Below are 17,793 nucleotides of genomic sequence, written 5' to 3'. Positions count from 1 at the left end.
CAAGCCAAGGAAGAACACAGAGGGTGGCAGAGATCAGCCACTGGGCCCAGGGAAGACCCCCTGATCACATCCTTCCCCATTAAGGACCACCTTAAAGTCATTCCACACAGCAAGAGGACGTCAGCAAAAGACAAAAAGATCCTCAGGAGGCATTGTGGTGCAAAATGATGATGTCAAAGGGCACTCATCTGGTTGAAGTGATAGGTGGGAGATGCCAGTTGCAGGAATGAACCCCCCCCCACATGAGCTCCTCCATGGAGATCATGTGCAGGCAATGGGTGTTTCCATTGGCTATTTCCACTGATTTCCCCCTTCCAACTGCTGACCATCCTTGTTGTTCCTTGGGGTCAATTTCCCCCTAGGAGCAGTATTTACTGGAGATCAGAGAGCTGAGGGGTAAGGGTAGGGTTGCCAACCTCCAGGTACTAGCTGGAGCTCTCCCACTATTACAACTGATCTCTAGCCGATAGAGATCAGTTCACCTGGAGAAAGTGGCCGCTTTGGCAATTGGACTCTATGGCGTTGAAATCCCTCCCCTCCCCAAACCCTGCCCTCCTCTCCTCCCCAAACCCTGCCCTCCTCAGGTTCTTCCCCCCAAAACCTCCCACTGGCGGCAAAGAGGGACCTGGCAACCCTACCAGCAAAGGTGACTTGAGAATAGGAAACTCCATAAAGGGGGTAAGTGAAAGACGACTCACAACATGGCACGAGAGATCAGAGCTGTAGTGGAGAGAATGTTTCTCATGCCTGCACCAAGTCAGGGGCTTGGCACTGCCCTTGACCTGCCAGGGGACAACATGCCTGGTCTGTGACCACAGAGAGCTGCTCTGCCCAGGACAGGGAGGAGCAGAAGCCTGAGATTAAGGGCAGCTGGTGAAATCTAGTTAGCAAATTGACTGAATGGAAGGAAGCGCTCCGTGCCTGGCAGGGATCTTGATGAATCCCAGTCAGGTGGTGAAAGCTGCCAGAGGCCAAATGAGGAAAGCTGAGCCGGGAACTTGAGCCGAAACCCAGACATGCGCAAACATACTGGCCAAGTGCAGCGTTGGTAATTTCCCCTAGTCATCTCCTGTTTATTTAGAGTTTGGGGCAAGGCAGTGCTGGAGGGCTGAGGCAGGGCAACTCTGAAATATAATGTGTCAAATCTGGCATCAAATCATGCTGAATATTTTCTGTCCTAAATATTGTCGAAGGCTTTCACGGTCAGAGTTCATTGGTTCTTGTAGGTTATCCGGGCTGTGTGACCGTGGTCTTGGTATTTTCTTTCCTGACGTTTCGGCAGCAGCTGTGGCAGGCATCTTCAGAGGAGTAACACCTGCTGGCGAAACATCAGGAAAGAAAATACCAAGACCACGGTCACACAGCCCGGATAACCTACAAGAACCAATTTTCTGTCCTGTTAGTAGTAATCTGCAGCACACACAAAGCCGGCAAGGGTCAATGGATATCCTGAAATGTGATTTGTTTTGGTGGTGCTGGAAAGGGCCATCAAGTATCAGCTGACTTATGGCGACCCTGCAGGGTATTCAAGGCAAGAGACAAACAGAGGTGGTTTGCTATTGCCTGCCTCTGCGGAGCAACCCTGGACTTCCTCGGTGGTCTCCCGTCCAACCCTGCTTAGCTTCTGAGATCTGATGAGATTGGACCAGCCCGGGCCATTCAGGTCCAGGCAAGAGACAAATAGAGGTGATTTGCCATTGCCTGCCTCTGCGTAGCGACCCTGGACTTCCCTGATGGTCTCCCATCCAAGTAACAACCCTGCTACGCATCTGAGACCTGACAAGATCATGCTAGCCAGGCTACCAGGTCAGGGCATTGTTTTGGTATTGTCTGATAATACGGTGAGCTCCTCTCATCCCTGAGGGGGACAAAGTCCAGGGCCAGCAACATGACTGGACCACATTCCCTTTGCCTAAGACAGGCATGTGGCATTTGGTCATCTGTGCATTCCTTCCGAGGAGAACACCATGGATCAGATTCCTACCGATCTATAGAGGATCCCCTTCAATCAGTCTCTTGGGGTTTAAGGTGCCACATAAATAAACAGGAACCTGGTATCACCTGAAATGCCAGCAATGTTTTATTCCAGCGGAAGCATTTGCCAGCTGTAGCCCCCTGCTCCTTTCAAGTTTCACTGCAACAGACTGGAGAGGAGACCCCCACCCACCCACCCCCGCAGTGAAGCTAACACCAGCTAAAGTCTCGCTTCACAGAATCATCATTCTTGGTGCATGCAGTTTTCTGAGAACTTCACGGGCATTATCACAGTAATCCGTACAACAGCCCTATACGGTAGGCCAGTATTAATATCTTCACATTGCAGACAGAAGAATTTCCCTAATAATTTTATGGGAGAGAAGAAATCTGAACCAGCAACCTTCTGGAGCAGACCCAGTCATTTAGCTATGATGCTACACTTCCCCTCCCTTGGTCCACGGAGCAATAGAAACGACAGAAAGCTGTACGCATGGAAATTAACAGACAAGTAAACTGGCCCAGTCAGTATGGACACTGTAGACAGTGATGTTATCCAGCAGGAATCGGACTCCCAGAGGTCAAATGGTTCCCTTCTGGCATTCCAAGTGGCTTTGACTTTTCGTTCTGCTGGGCCCGGGCATTCTGAGGCATCACGTAGACTCTCTTGGAACCTCCCGTTCCCCTGGTACTCCTGACCCACCTGCTGTTTACAAATTCCCCAGCTTTGTCGCAAGGCATCTTTCCGATTTGCACACGCTGCTTGAGCTGACATGGGGAAAGGGCCTGCAGAGAAGGGTTGCCAACCTCCAAGTACTAGCTGGAACTCTCCTGCTATTACAACTTATCTCCAGCCAATAGAGATCAGCCAGGATATGTTATTAGATCTTGGGGAAACTGAAGCTTTCACCAAAGTTAAAAAGCGCATTAAAGAGCTTGATTAGAACAGCACTACTTTTCGTGCTCGCTGCATTTGTTCATCTCAGTTCTTCGGAATACCACCACCATGCGGTTTGTCCTCTTATACTTACTATCTGACAACTCCTCGTCTTTATAGAGCCTTCTGTTTAGCTAGACTGAATGCTAACCCCTCTATGGTTATGCAGGGTAGGATTTTGAATATACCATATCCAGACGGACCTGTCCTTGCTCTTCTGGCTCTATTGATTCATTAGCTCATACCCTCTTGGAATGCCGCTTTTATGAGGAACTTCGATCACATTATATCTCTCCCCTTTTAACATATAAATCTAATGCATCTATCTTTGACATAATGCCTTTTTTTAATTAAGTGACAGGGATCCCAAGGCTACATTGTCAGTGGCAAGATTTATTTCAGTCCTTTTATCCCTCAAACATTAGATTTATGCTGCTCAAGATCAATGGATCAAGGAGCTTCTAAGGGATAAAGGAAAGGAATAGAGATCAGTTCACCTGGAGAAAATGGCCACTTTGGCCATTGAACTCTATGGCATTGAAGTCCCTCCCCTCCCCAAACTCCGCCCTCCTCAGGCTCCACCCCAAAAACCTCCTGCCTGTGATGAAGAGGGACCTGGCAACCCTACTGCAGAGTTAACTCCATGACTATCCAACCATTAAACAAACCAAGCCTTAGTGCTGTATTTTGTGTGCGTGTGCAACAATGTTCTTATGTACAAGAGAGGGTTAAGTTAGAGATCACTGGGGGGATTATATGTGTGTATAAAATGCCATCAAGTCACAGCTGATTTATGGACGACCCTGCAGGGTTTTAAAGGCAAGAGACAAATGGAGGTGGTTTGCCATTGCTGGTCTTTGCATAGCAACTCTAGACTTCCTTGGAGATCTCTTACTGAAACACTGACCAGGGCCAACCCTGCTTAGCTGATCAGAGGAGATCAGGCTATCCTGGGCCATCCAGGTCAGGACAAGAGACAAACTAAGGGGTTTTGCCATTGCCTGCCTCTGCGTAGCGACATTGGACTTCTTCGTTGGTCTCTCATCCAAGTACTAACCAAGGGCCAGTGTGGTGTAGTGGTTAAGAGCAGTGGTTTGGAGCGGTGGACTCTGATCTGGAGAACTGGGTTTGTTCCCCACACCTCCACATGAAGCCGGCTGGGTGACCTTGGGCTAGTCACACTCTCTCAGCCTCACCTACCTCACAGGGTGTCTGTTTTGGGGAGGGGAAGGTGGTTGTAAGCCGGTTTGATTCTGCCTTAAGTGGTAGAGAAAGTTGGCATATAAAAACCAACACTTCTTAGCGATCTGATGAGATCGCCCTAGCCTGGACCATCCAGGCAGGGTTGGGTGGATATACAAAATCCCAAGTTGAGTGGTTCTGCTCAGGGCAATGACCGGCACCCATGCTTGGTCCGGGATCTCCTTGAAGCATACCTCCATAGGGTGCTTCTCCTTCCACAGGGCCCAGTCTCTCTTTATTGGCACTTGGAAACAAGGAGACCTGGAACACCCTTCCAAAAGACTTCACTCACAAGGTGTATTTGTTGGTGGAATCCGATGTGTACCTGATGTTCATCCTTCACCAGTAGGGTTGCCAGGTCCCCCCTCTCCTCTGGTGGGAAGTTTTTGGGTCGGGGCTGAGGCAGGGATCGCATGCTCACCAACGCGATCCCATCATTTTTGGTTTACACCCGGAAGTGCTTCATCACAACGGGCCTTTTACCACTCAAACTGCCAATCTGAGTGGTAAAAGGCCAGTTGCGATGTGGCGCTTCCAGGTGTACACTGAAGTGACGTGGCATGTAGATGCATGTGCAGGCTCACCTGCCGATCCTCAGTTGGTCGGTGGGCAGCCTGGTGTATTAGCGGGGTTTTGCCTGCCACTACTGGGCACTTGGCAACCTTAGTCACCAGCTAGAAGCTTAAAAGTGTGGCGTCCCTTGTGGTAGCTGGATGAACAGATGCATAAGAAGCGGCTTGTTGGGATTGTAGAATCAAAAAAGGAGAGAATTCCTTAAGCTTTTCATTTGCACTTTCTGTTCCTGACTATCCCTTAAAATATACGTTATTTTAAGATGAATGATGTATGCTGAGATTTTATGTAGGCAATTAATTTATAAGTGTTTCTTGCTGCTTTTGAATGGCCTGTGAGGCGTCATAAAAACTGAATTGTTCTTGCCACAGAGAAAGTTAGTTGCAGGAGTTTTGCCAAGCTAAACATAAATGAGGAGGAGACCCACAATTTGGGTTCCTATTTTTGTTAAAGAAGTCAAAGGAACCATGGAGGGGCCTGAATTGAACTGGGGCCCTGGCCCTGCGGGGAGGGAGAGGTACCTTTTCCTTATGCCACTTCCAGATCTCAATCAGTACACCTGAGCTGCTATTTGCCTGCAGCGGAAATAAGACGAAGAAGAGTTGGTTTTTATATGCTGACTTTCTCTACCACTTAAGGGAGATTCAAACTGGCTTACAATCCCCTTCCCTCCCCCTCCCCACAACAGAAACCCTGTGAGGTAGGTGGGGCTGTGAGAGTGTGACTAGCCCAAGGTCACCCAGCTGGTTTGATGTGGAGGAGTGGGGAAACAAATCCAGTTTTCCAGATTAGCCTCCGCCGCTCATGTGGAGGAGTGGGGAATCAAACCTGGTTCTCCAGATCAGAGTCCACTGCTCCAAACCACCGCTCTTAACCACTACACCATGCTGGCCACCGCTTAGGTACCGGTATGCTTTTCCCCATGGGGCGAGACATGGTTCTGGAGGAGAGGGATTTGCAGTAGTCATGGGGAGAGCTCAACTGGCTACTCCAGCACCTTGAGTCCATTCTGAATCCTCCCTATAGGGACAGCTGCTTTTGCATTTTTAAAAAAGAAAACACGGACAACTCCCATCATGGGTCTCCCCGGTCCCAGCTAGTCTGGCCTTTGGCTGGGCAATTCAATGCAGTCACCACAGGCAGCAGGTGCACATGCTGTGTGCCTCCTACACGTCTCGCTGGAGCAGTGACTGTGGCAGCTGTCAGATGGATCCTTGGTCTCAGTTCTAAGTCACAGAAAAAGTGCTTCTTGTGCCTTGGGATGAAGTCAGTTTTCAAACGACCGAGGCAACACTGCTATGGCCATTGCTGCTTGTGGCTCTGCGGTGGTTTCCCTTTTAGGAGAATCCTGTGTCATTGAGGGCATCTTGCCAGGGAAGGAATTACGCACAAAGTTTATGCCTTGTTTTAATTTCGTTATAAATTATTTGGTGTCAGAAGTGGTAGATGACACCCTGCTTTTTCCACGGTCCCAGGTTGCATGTACAGAGCTCGTGGAAGCTGTATGTACACAACCTTTGTTCACAAAGGAACAACAAAGAGATGCACAGGGGTCAATGGCAGGTGAAATTCATTGTAAGCAAAGACAGATGCCAACGCCATTGGAGAACAGAATTTAACAATTTAAAAATTGTGGCATAGCAGCGCCAGGCAACCTTGTCCTCCCCCAGCCTCTTTTAAGGTGTCAAAACAGCTGTGGACGTTTTTTTGGCAAGACTCACTCCTACCCATTCTATCTCCTTTCTCCCCACACAGATAATACACACATGCATGTATATTTCATAAATTTTCCTACATTGGCCAGGGATCCTGGAGGATTTGTTGTTGTTGCTATCTTCTGGGCATGGAGTAGGGGTCTCTGTGGGTGTGGGAGGTAGTTGTGACTTTCTTGAATTGTGCTAGTGATGTGGTCGTGGTCCCCCATTAACATAGAGTCCAATGGATCAATGAGGGCAGGAGGCTGGATTTGAGCTAACGGCTTGCTTTATTGATCAAGGAACCATAACCGGGTGAGCCAAGACACAGACTAATGAGCTCTGCAGTCTTGTCACACACGGGGAGGGGCAATGCAAGAGGTTTTATAGACATTGGACATTCCAGTAACATCCGATGTAGCTTGTCACTGCACCGTCATTAGCCTCTACCCTGCCATTGTGAGCATGGCTACATTTACTGAATAGACCTCTATTGTTCCCTTACAAGGAGAAACGAAACTTAAAGGAGGGGAGGGGAGGGGGGCTGTTCCCTTATGTGAGAGGGAACATTCCAGCCTTTGGGATGTTTGTGTGTATGCCTGCTTGCTTGAGGCTAAAGAGAGTGGGGGTTTGGGACCACTGACAAGCGGGTTCTTTGGGCATGCGTGTAGCTTGTGTGTCTGAATGAGGTTACTCAATCACAACACTAGGGGCTGGACTAGATGACCCTGGTGGTCCCTTCCAACTCTATGATTCTATTCTATGAGCACCTCTTTCAGAAGAAGAGCTGGTTTTTATACGCCGACTTTCTCTGCCACTTATTAGAAAAGGGCAAGTGTCCAGTAGCACCTTAAAGACTAACAAAAATATTTTCTGGCAGGGTATGAGCTTTCATGAGCCTGCGGCTCACGAAAGCTCATACCCTGCCAGAAAATATTTTTGTTGGTCTTTAAAGTGCTACTGGACACTTGCCCTTTTCTACTATTTCATTCATTTTCTACTATTTCATTCAGAAGTGAGCTGTGGCTCACGAAAGCTCGTACCCTGCCAGAAAATATTTTTGTTAGTCTTTAAGGTGCTACTGGACTCTTGCCCTTTTCTACTACTGCAGACAGACTAACACGGCTACCCACTGTGAATTAAAGACAGATGGATTCACATTCTAGCTGTATTGAAGAAGTGAGCCTGTGGCTCACGAAAGCTCGTACCCTGCCAGAAAATATTTGTGTTAGTCTTGAAGGTGCTACTGGACTCTTGCCCTTCTCTTTAGGATTGCAATGTAAGTGAGCTGTGGCTCACGAAAGCTCGTACCCTGCCAGAAAATATTTGTGTTAGTCTTGAAGGTGCTACTGGACTCTTGCCCTTCTCTTTAGGATTGCAATGTAAGTGAGCTGTGGCTCACGAAAGCTCCTACCCTGCCAGAAAATATTTGTGTTAGTCTTCAAGGTGCTACTGGACTCTTGCCCTTCTCTTTAGGATTGCAATGTAAGTGAGCTGTGGCTCACGAAAGCTCGTACCCTGCCAGAAAATATCTGTGTTAGTCTTTAAGGTGCTACTGGACTCTTGCCCTTCTCTTTAGGATTGCAATGTAAGTGAGCTGTGGCTCACGAAAGCTCATACCCTGCCAGAAAATATTTTTGTTGGTCTTTAAGGTGCTACTGGACTCTTGCCCTTTTCTTTAGGATTGCAATGTAAGTGAGCTGTGGCTCACGAAAGCTCCTACCCTGCCAGAAAATATTTGTGTTAGTCTTAAAGATGCTACTGGACTCTTGCCCTTCTCTTTAGGATTGCAATGTAAGTGAGCTGTGGCTCACGAAAGCTCCTACCCTGCCAGAAAATATTTGTGTTAGTCTTAGATGCTACTGGACTCTTGCCCTTCTCTTTAGGATTGCAATGTAAGTGAGCTGCGGCTCACGAAAGCTCATACCCTGCCAGAAAATATTTTTGTTGGTCTTTAAAGTGCTACTGGACACTTGCCCTTTTCTACTATTTCATTCATTTTCTACTATTTCATTCAGAAGTGAGCTGTGGCTCACGAAAGCTCGTACCCTGCCAGAAAATATTTTTGTTAGTCTTTAAGGTGCTACTGGACTCTTGCCCTTTTCTACTACTGCAGACAGACTAACACGGCTACCCACTGTGAATTAAAGACAGATGGATTCACATTCTAGCTGTATCTGAAGAAGTGAGCCTGTGGCTCACGAAAGCTCATACCCTGCCAGAAAATATTTGTGTTAGTCTTGAAGGTGCTACTGGACTCTTGCCCTTCTCTTTAGGATTGCAATGTAAGTGAGCTGTGGCTCACGAAAGCTCGTACCCTGCCAGAAAATATTTGTGTTAGTCTTGAAGGTGCTACTGGACTCTTGCCCTTCTCTTTAGGATTGCAATGTAAGTGAGCTGTGGCTCACGAAAGCTCCTACCCTGCCAGAAAATATTTGTGTTAGTCTTCAAGGTGCTACTGGACTCTTGCCCTTCTCTTTAGGATTGCAATGTAAGTGAGCTGTGGCTCACGAAACTCGTACCCTGCCAGAAAATATCTGTGTTAGTCTTTAAGGTGCTACTGGACTCTTGCCCTTCTCTTTAGGATTGCAATGTAAGTGAGCTGTGGCTCACGAAAGCTCATACCCTGCCAGAAAATATTTTTGTTGGTCTTTAAGGTGCTACTGGACTCTTGCCCTTTTCTTTAGGATTGCAATGTAAGTGAGCTCTGGCTCACGAAAGCTCCTACCCTGCCAGAAAATATTTGTGTTAGTCTTAAAGATGCTACTGGACTCTTGCCCTTCTCTTTAGGATTGCAATGTAAGTGAGCTGTGGCTCACGAAAGCTCCTACCCTGCCAGAAAATATTTGTGTTAGTCTTAGATGCTACTGGACTCTTGCCCTTCTCTTTAGGATTGCAATGTAAGTGAGCTGTGGCTCACGAAAGCTCGTACCCTGCCAGAAAATATTTGTGTTAGTCTTAAAGATGCTACTGGACTCTTGCCCTTCTCTTTAGGATTGCAATGTAAGTGAGCTGTGGCTCACGAAAGCTCCTACCCTGCCAGAAAATATTTTTGGTGGTCTTTAAGGTGCTACTGGACTCTTGCCCTTTTCTTTTTGATTGCAATGTAAGTGAGCTGTGGCTCACGAAAGCTCCTACCCTGCCTGAAAATATTTGTGTTAGTCTTAAAGATGCTACTGGACTCTTGCCCTTCTCTTTAGGATTGCAATGTAAGTGAGCTGTGGCTCACGAAAGCTCCTACCCTGCCAGAAAATATTTGTGTTAGTCTTAGATGCTACTGGACTCTTGCCCTTCTCTTTAGGATTGCAATGTAAGTGAGCTGTGGCTCACGAAAGCTCGTACCCTGCCAGAAAATATTTGTGTTAGTCTTAAAGATGCTACTGGACTCTTGCCCTTCTCTTTAGGATTGCAATGTAAGTGAGCTGTGGCTCACGAAAGCTCCTACCCTGCCAGAAAATATTTGTGTTAGTCTTCAAGGTGCTACTGGACTCTTGCCCTTCTCATTAGGATTGCAATGTAAGTGAGCTGTGGCTCACGAAAGCTCGTACCCTGCCAGAAAATATCTGTGTTAGTCTTTAAGGTGCTACTGGACTCTTGCCCTTCTCTTTAGGATTGCAATGTAAGTGAGCTGTGGCTCACGAAAGCTCATACCCTGCCAGAAAATATTTTTGTTGGTCTTTAAGGTGCTACTGGACTCTTGCCCTTCTCTTTAGGATTGCAATGTAAGTGAGCTGTGGCTCACGAAAGCTTGTACCCTGCCAGAAAATATTTGTGTTAGTCTTTAAGGTGCTACTGGACTCTTGCCCTTTTCTACTACTGCAGACAGACTAACAGGGCTCCAACCCACCGTGTCCCTCTCCTGATCCCTGCAGCTGGAGAAGCTGCGTCCAGACTGCAGCAGCCCGGCGCAATCAGCGCCCAGCAGCATCCCCAATTAAAGCCGATTTAGGGCAGATTGGGCGTGTTTTTTGTTTTTTTTAAGTCTCTTGCTTTATTTTGTTGGCCCCCCCCCCCTCCTTCCCCGCCAACGGCGACCGCCGCTCGCCAACACGGCGTGGAGAGCGCGCGCCTCCTCCTCCTTGCACCTCTACGCCCCTCCTCTGCCCAGAGACGGCTCCCTCGCGCATGCGCGGCCGCTTGGCGCTTCCCGAGCGTCGGTTGGCTTGTCGGCCCGTGAGCGTCACTCTCCCTCCCCCCGCGTTTTTTTCCCGCCTCCGGCGCGCTCCCCCCCCCGCTTTCCTCTCAGCCCTTGGAGCGCCCCTCATTGTCTCCACCCCCTGCAAACGCGCACGCGCAGAGCGCCGGCCTGGCCTGGCCTTCACCGTCGCGGCGCCGCTGGGGTCTGGCCTGGGGCTTCTGGCGCGGCCTGTGAGGGGAGAGGCGGCGGCAGCAGCGGCGGCGGCAGGGTCGCCTCCCGGCCGGTGCGAGGAAGGCCGCGCGGCTCGGTCTGGACCGGCCCAACGGCGGCCTGAGGTAAAGGGCGTCAAAATGGCGGCGGGGACGGCGGTTGGTGTGGTGGGGTGGGGTGGGGTGGGGGTGGGGGACACGGCGGTTGGTGGGGTGGGGGTGGGGGACACGGCGGTGGGGCCTGCCTGCCTGCCGAGGCCTGTGCTGAGAGAGGCGGCGCCTGAGGGGCTCGCCTTCTGCGTGCGGGCCTCGTGACGAGGCCCTCTCTCGGGCCGAGGCTCCTGCCGCCCTTGGCGCCCCGGGGCGGCGCTGGCTGGTGGAGCCGAAGCCCGAGGGCCGCGGCCCCGTCTCTCGCCGCTCAGGCGGGGGGGGGGGGGGCGGACGCCAGGACGCCGGCCTCCCGTGCAGGGCTGTTGTAGGAAGAGTGGGGAGCCCGGGAGGCCCGTGCTGTGGAAATCCGTTACTCTAACGCGCGTTTATTGGGGCTTTCCTCCAAAGAGGGCGAAAAAGCAGGGGCGCGATGAGAAAAAGAATAGTTCCAGCCGGTCTGGCGACCTCAGTGCTTTTTCGGGGTGGGGTGGGGGGGTCAGAGGCTGTTATGCCTACCCCCCAGAAGAAGCAGAGGTGAAATGTCCTTTGGGGCCGTAGGACGGAAGGAGACTGTTTTCCCCACTGCACCAACTGAATACATGGAAAGCTGCCACGTTGGTCCATCAAAGGTAATTCACAGTGGGTCGCCGTGTTAGTCTGTCTGCAGTAGTAGAAAAGGGCAAGAGTCCAGTAGCACCTTAAAGACTAACACAAATATTTTCTGGCAGGGTACGAGCTTTCGTGAGCCACAGCTCACTTACATTGCAATCCTAAAGAGAAGGGCAAGAGTCCAGTAGCACCCTAAAGACTAACACAAATATTTTCTGGCAGGGTACGAGCTTTCGTGAGCCACAGCTCACTTACATTGCAATCCTAAAGAGAAGGGCAAGAGTCCAGTAGCACCCTAAAGACTAACACAAATATTTTCTGGCAGGGTACGAGCTTTCGTGAGCCACAGCTCACTTACATTGCAATCCTAAAGAGAAGGGCAAGAGTCCAGTAGCACCCTAAAGACTAACACAAATATTTTCTGGCAGGGTAGGAGTTTTCGTGAGCCACAGGCTCACTTCTTCAGATACAGCTAGAATGTGAATCCATCTGTCTTTAATTCACAGCGGGTCGCCGTGTTCGTCTGCAGTAGTAGAAAAGGGCAAGAGTCCAGTAGCACCATAAAGACTAACAAAAATATTTTCTGGTGATCTGTGGCTCACGAAAGCTCATACCCTACCAGAAAATATTTTTGTTCATCAAAGGTCAGTTTTGTCTACTCTGACTGGCAGCAGATGTCCAGGGTCTCAGGCAGAGAGAGGTCTTTCACATCACCTAATGGCAGGAATTGAACCTGGGACCTGCGCACAGAGGCTTTTGCATAGTGTCTCCCCAGTGCAAACACTTGAAGCTGCCTTACACTGTATCAGGCCTTTTGTACATCAAGGTCACTATTGTCCACTCAGACTGGCAGCCGCTCACCAGGGTCACTGGTTGAGGTCTTTCACATTACCTGGTGCCTGGTTCTTTTTAATGGGAGATGCTGGGGATTGAACCTGGGACCTTTTGCATGCCAAGCAGATGCTGTTCCGCTGAGCCACAGCCACGCTGTTTTTCCCCCTTTTGCTCTGTCATTGATGTGACCCTCTTCTCCAGCTTTCTGCGTTGGTTCTCCAAAGAGAACCATACAAGTTCTCCTTTCCTCATTTCCTTTCACCACCCTATGAGATGCTGTATGCTGAGACAAAGCGACTGGCTCAAAGTTAGCCGGCAAGCTTTGTGACCCCAGTGGGTGCTTGAACCCATGTCTCTGCTCTGATGCTTGAAGATCCTCTGTACAGTCCTGTTGGAACTTAACCAGTAACTGGCTTATTGTGGCGAAAGATTCCCACATTGCCTGCCAATTGAGCTTCTGCTCTGCTGTGTCAAATGGTAGGCGTAGGCTGGCATTTACTTGCCGATGAAACTGCTTGTACAAGTGATGGTAAATGTGTGTACCAGTAAGAACAGCAAGTGGTATTTCAAATATTAAGGGAAGCCTTCCCCATCGCTCTCCCAGGAGGGTTCACATCTGAAATGGCGCTTGTGACAACGTGCGTATGCTCGCATTTCTTCAAAAATAGGTTGATGCTGTATTAGCATTCATGAAGTTGGCTCTACTGAACAGATTTTCCTGCTGTCATGGGGGCCTTAAGCTTTCAGGGCCCCACGTAAGTCCTTTCTTCTTTATCCTTGTCTAGTGCGGTCAAATATTCCTCTGAAAGAAGAGTGCTGTATCAAGCTTGCTGATGATTCAAGTTTCTTTTTTTCATGTTCTGATAAAGTTAATGCTTTACAAATATTTGACACATAGGTAACAATAACAAATCAGTGGACCAGATCTTTTTTTGACTGGTCCAATGGTCAGCTTTTCCCTATGTCAATTACAGCATGGTCTCATATGAGAGAAAAGAATGGATATAGGATACTAAAAATGGGAAAATACAGCTGTTAGTATAGGTTTTTAGCCTGGAATGTTAATTCTCCATATCCTATTAATTGATCTAACTTTAGAATCCATTAGAACATACTTTAGAACTTTGAAAAAAATTAGGTGAAACAAACATTAAGCATTACTTGCTGTTCTTCCTTTTAAAAAAAGGAGATGTATGCATCTTTAAGCAGCCTTGGCAAAACTGTTGCAACCTGCAGCTGATTTCTTGGAAATGGGATTTGGAAGAGGAGAGCTTTCCTCCCACTGACATTTGGAGGTGGGATAGTTCTTCAGGTTCCTGCCTTGATTGGATGGGGAATCATCTCTCCTTCAGTACTTTTCCTGCCTGGGGAGTGAATGCAGAGCTTTACAGGAGCTGCGTTACTGCAGACTTTTTTGTAGTTCTAGATCTGCATTTTCTCTCCCCCCCCCCTTTCCCACTTGGTGAGTGCTCTTAAAAAATAAATTGTATTTATTTGTTTGTCTATTCAATTTCTGCCCCTCCCTTCCTAACAAAGGTCAGGCTACAATTATATCATTGAAAATCTAATCATAAAATCCTATATATAACATTCATTAACAATTAAAACAAATTTACCAGAGCTATTACAAAACTACTTTAAAGATGGTGCCTGATAATAGAATTCCCTTGTATTAAATTGCCTTTTCTACTGGCAAGGACAGTAGTGGGAAGTGCATTAGGTTGTGGCACTGGAAAGACAGCACAGCAGAAAGAGGCTTCAAGGCTGGTTGTTGCCTTGCCTGACAAAGCTGGGGAGGTGCCACTGATCGGCATCTGGAAGAAGATGTCATAGATGAGCCTCGGGGCACTCAATTTGGTAGTTGGGGAAATTCAGCGCCACAGGTTGCAGGGGCAGAGTTCTTGCTCAGAAAATGGCAGACTCACACCATCAACCAGATGGCCACAAGGAAGATAACAGGCACAATCATCTGCTGGGAGATAAGGAGGGCATGACTTTGCCGATCTGAACTCCTCCATTGGTGTTTAGCAGTCAGATGCTTGAACAAGTGTTCATTGGATTAAATGGGTGGTACATAAAACCGTTTTGCAGTAGTAGAGTCCTTCTGCATTCGATTGCTGTGGTACAGGTGAACACTTGGGTCCCATCCCCAAGATATGTCATTATGTATATGCAAGTATTCCAAAATATGGAAAGATCCGAAATACGGAATACCTCTGGTCCCAGGCATTCTGGATAAGGGATACTCAACCAGTACCATAAAACAAGAAACTATACCATTGGGACCCCTATTGTTTTTGCTTCTCTCTATTCCTTTTCTGATCTAGCATTTTGCTGGTAAGATGTACCGTATATACTCACGTATAAGCCGACCCGCGTATAAGCCGAGGTGCCTAATTTCACCCCAAAAATGGGGAAAAATTAGGCACCTGCGTATAAGCTGAGGGTCAGCTTATACAACCCCCAGGTCGCCCTCCCGCCCGGTCTCCCGGGCCCTAAAGACCCACCCCGACCCCAGCACCACCCTAGGGGGGGAGGGGAAAGAGCCCCTGAACCCCCTACTTACCAGGAGAGGCGGCGATCAGCTGGTGGCGGCGGGCCCTCGCCAGCACGCAGGAGCCTTCTGTGGCTGCTCCTGGCCCGGGGGAAGCCGTGCTGAAGGCGGCAGTGGGCCCTCCCCGGCGCGCAGGAGGCTTCTGTGGCCGCTTCTGGCCCGGGGGAAGGTCCGCTGAAGGCGGCGGCGGGGCCCCCCCCCAGTGCTCAGGAGGCTTCTGTGGCCGCTCCTGGCCCGGGGGAAGCCGCGCTGAAGGCGGCGGTTGCGGGGGCCCCCCCAGCGCGCAGGAGCCTTCTGTGGCTGCTCCTGGCCAGGGGGAAGCCGCGCTGAAGGCGGTGGCAGGCCCTCCCCGGCGCGCAGGAGGCTTCTCTGGCCGCTCCTGGCCCGGGGGAAGGCCTGCTGAAGGCCTCGGCAGCAGTAAGTTCCCCCCTCCCTCCACGTATAGGCCCGCGTATAGGCTGAGTTGGGATTTTTCAGCCCTTTTTTTGGGCTGAAAAACTCGGCCTATACACGAGTATATACGGTATGTAGGGCCTACAGCCATGAGTGGGATTGGTCCTCTGTTTTTTTCTGGACCATGGTCACCTGCATCTTGTGATCTCTTGTTCTGAAGACAACAATTTTAGAGCCCCCCCCTCAAATGCTGGCTTTTGCGTGAAGGTTACCAGACACAGTGAGCTTAATTGTATGGGAACTGGGAGCAACTCCATCAACTTTTGATGTTCCTATAACCCAAGTCATTGTCACTTCTGCCAGGCTTGGTTCATCTTTAATATCTGACTGTTCTGTGGCCCATAGTCCAGAATTCTTCAGCTGCCTCTGGTGGTAGTTCACTTCTTCCATTGGTTGGCACCAGCCCCATAACTTACAAATATTATAATAAAGGCTTATTGAAGTAACATTTCTAGGCTGCCTTTCCACCCAACTAAGGGTCTTCAAGGCGGCCAACAATAAAAACATAAAAACAAGTTAAAAACTCATATACAAAATGGTTAAAACAGACACATGAACCAGGAAGGAGGGTCAGTGAGAATCAAAGAGGGCATACCAGCTGTGTCAGTTCTGGAGTAGCTTCTTTAAAGTACATTCCGAAGGACTTGGCTCTCCGCGAGCAGGGTCACTTAATAGCCATATTGGTATCCTACCAAGCTATAGGACCTTGCTCTCTTCTTGGTGAAACTATTCTTCAAGGGTTTTGCCTTCACACTCTAAGCTCTACTCTTACAATTTAGGGATGCACCTTTGAGCTTCTTGCTGCATGTGATCTGCGTCTGTTGTCCCTAGAAATGGCACTCCTCTTAGCCACAACCTCAGCTAGACCAGCATGTGAATGTTTGTCTCTCAATTCTGACCCCTCCCCTGTATCTTCATTTTCATTGTGATAAGGTTGTATTAAGCCCCCCTCCCCCGGTGTTTCTTCCTTCTTCGATTGATTCAGTCCTTTCCATGAGTATTCAGAGCCAGTCTTGTCTATTCCAAAGACTTTTTCTTCCTTCGGTCAGAGTTTCTTGTCCCAGTTTTAATAGGCTACAGCATAACTGCATGGAGCAGCCAGTGGAACAATCAAAACTGCAATCTACCACAGTCAGTACTGCAATCCTTTCTACTGCCTACCTCTTTCCCTCAGTAGTAAAATAATGATTACTCTACTATTCTCACTGACTGCTCAGTGGACGTTCCCACTGAGCTGACAGTACAGAAGAGTAGAGAATTAAAATAATGTGCTATTGGAGTAAAGTACTGTCATAGAGCATATAAGTGAATTCATCCTAAGTTGTAACTCTGTACCGATTTGAGAATAGTGTGATAATAGGCATTAAGAACATAAGAAAGGCCCTGCTGGATCAGACCAAGGCCCATCAAGTCCAGCAGTCTGCTCACACAGTGGCCAACCAGGCGCCTCTAGGAAGCCACAAACAAGACGACTGCCGCAGCACCATCCTGCCCGTGTTCCACCGCACCCAAAATAATAGGCATGCTCCTCTGATACTAGAGAGAACAGGTATGCAGCATGACCAGCATCCATTCCAACTAATAGCCATGAATACCCCTTTCCTCCATGAACATGTCCACTCCCCTCTTAAAGCCCTCCAAGCTGGCAGCCATCACCACATCCTGGGGCAGGGAGTTCTACAATTTAACTATGCGTTGTGTGAAAAAATACTTCCTTTTATCTGTTTTGAATCTCTCACCCTCCAACTTTAGCAGATGACCCCGTGTTCTAGTATTATGGGAGAGGGAGAAAAACTTCTCCCTGTCCACTCTCTCCAAACCATGCATAATTTTATAGACCTCTATCATGTCTCCCCTTAGCCACCTTCTTTCCAAGCTAAACAGCCCTAAGCGTCCTAACCACTCCCCATAGGACAGTTGCTTTAGTCCCCTAATCATTTTGGTTGCTCTTTTCTGCAGCTTCTCAAGCTCTGTAATATCCTTTTTTAGGTGCCTGTTAAAATGGCGCCCACTTCTCGGTTGCACCCGTCAGAGCGACCCCCGCCGATTTCTCGGCGGCGATCGCTACGATGACAGGCAGCCCGCCGGCACCCGATCCAGCATCCTCTGTTACGCCGAGGGGTGCTGCTTGCCAGATGATAGGGGGCCATTTTCCCTGCCCCCGGCCGCTTCAAGCCAGCGTGCGACACGACACGCGATCCGCTGTGTTCCCCCTCCGATACGGAAGTCCTGCACTTTCTCAAGCTCTGTAATATCCTTCTTTAGGTGTGGTGACCAGAACTGTACACAGTATTCCAAGTGTGGTCTCACCATAGATTTGTACAAGGGCAGTATGATATCAGCAGTTTTATTCTCTATTCCTCGTCTAATTATGGCCAGCAGGGAATTTGCCTTTTTTACAGCAGCCGCACACTGGGTTGACATCT

This window comes from Euleptes europaea, chromosome 9 (genome assembly GCF_029931775.1).
Source record: "Euleptes europaea isolate rEulEur1 chromosome 9, rEulEur1.hap1, whole genome shotgun sequence".
In the NCBI taxonomy this organism is placed as follows: domain Eukaryota; kingdom Metazoa; phylum Chordata; class Lepidosauria; order Squamata; family Sphaerodactylidae; genus Euleptes; species Euleptes europaea.
The sequence above is the reverse complement of the archived record's forward strand: the minus strand, read 5'-3'. Positions refer to the sequence as shown.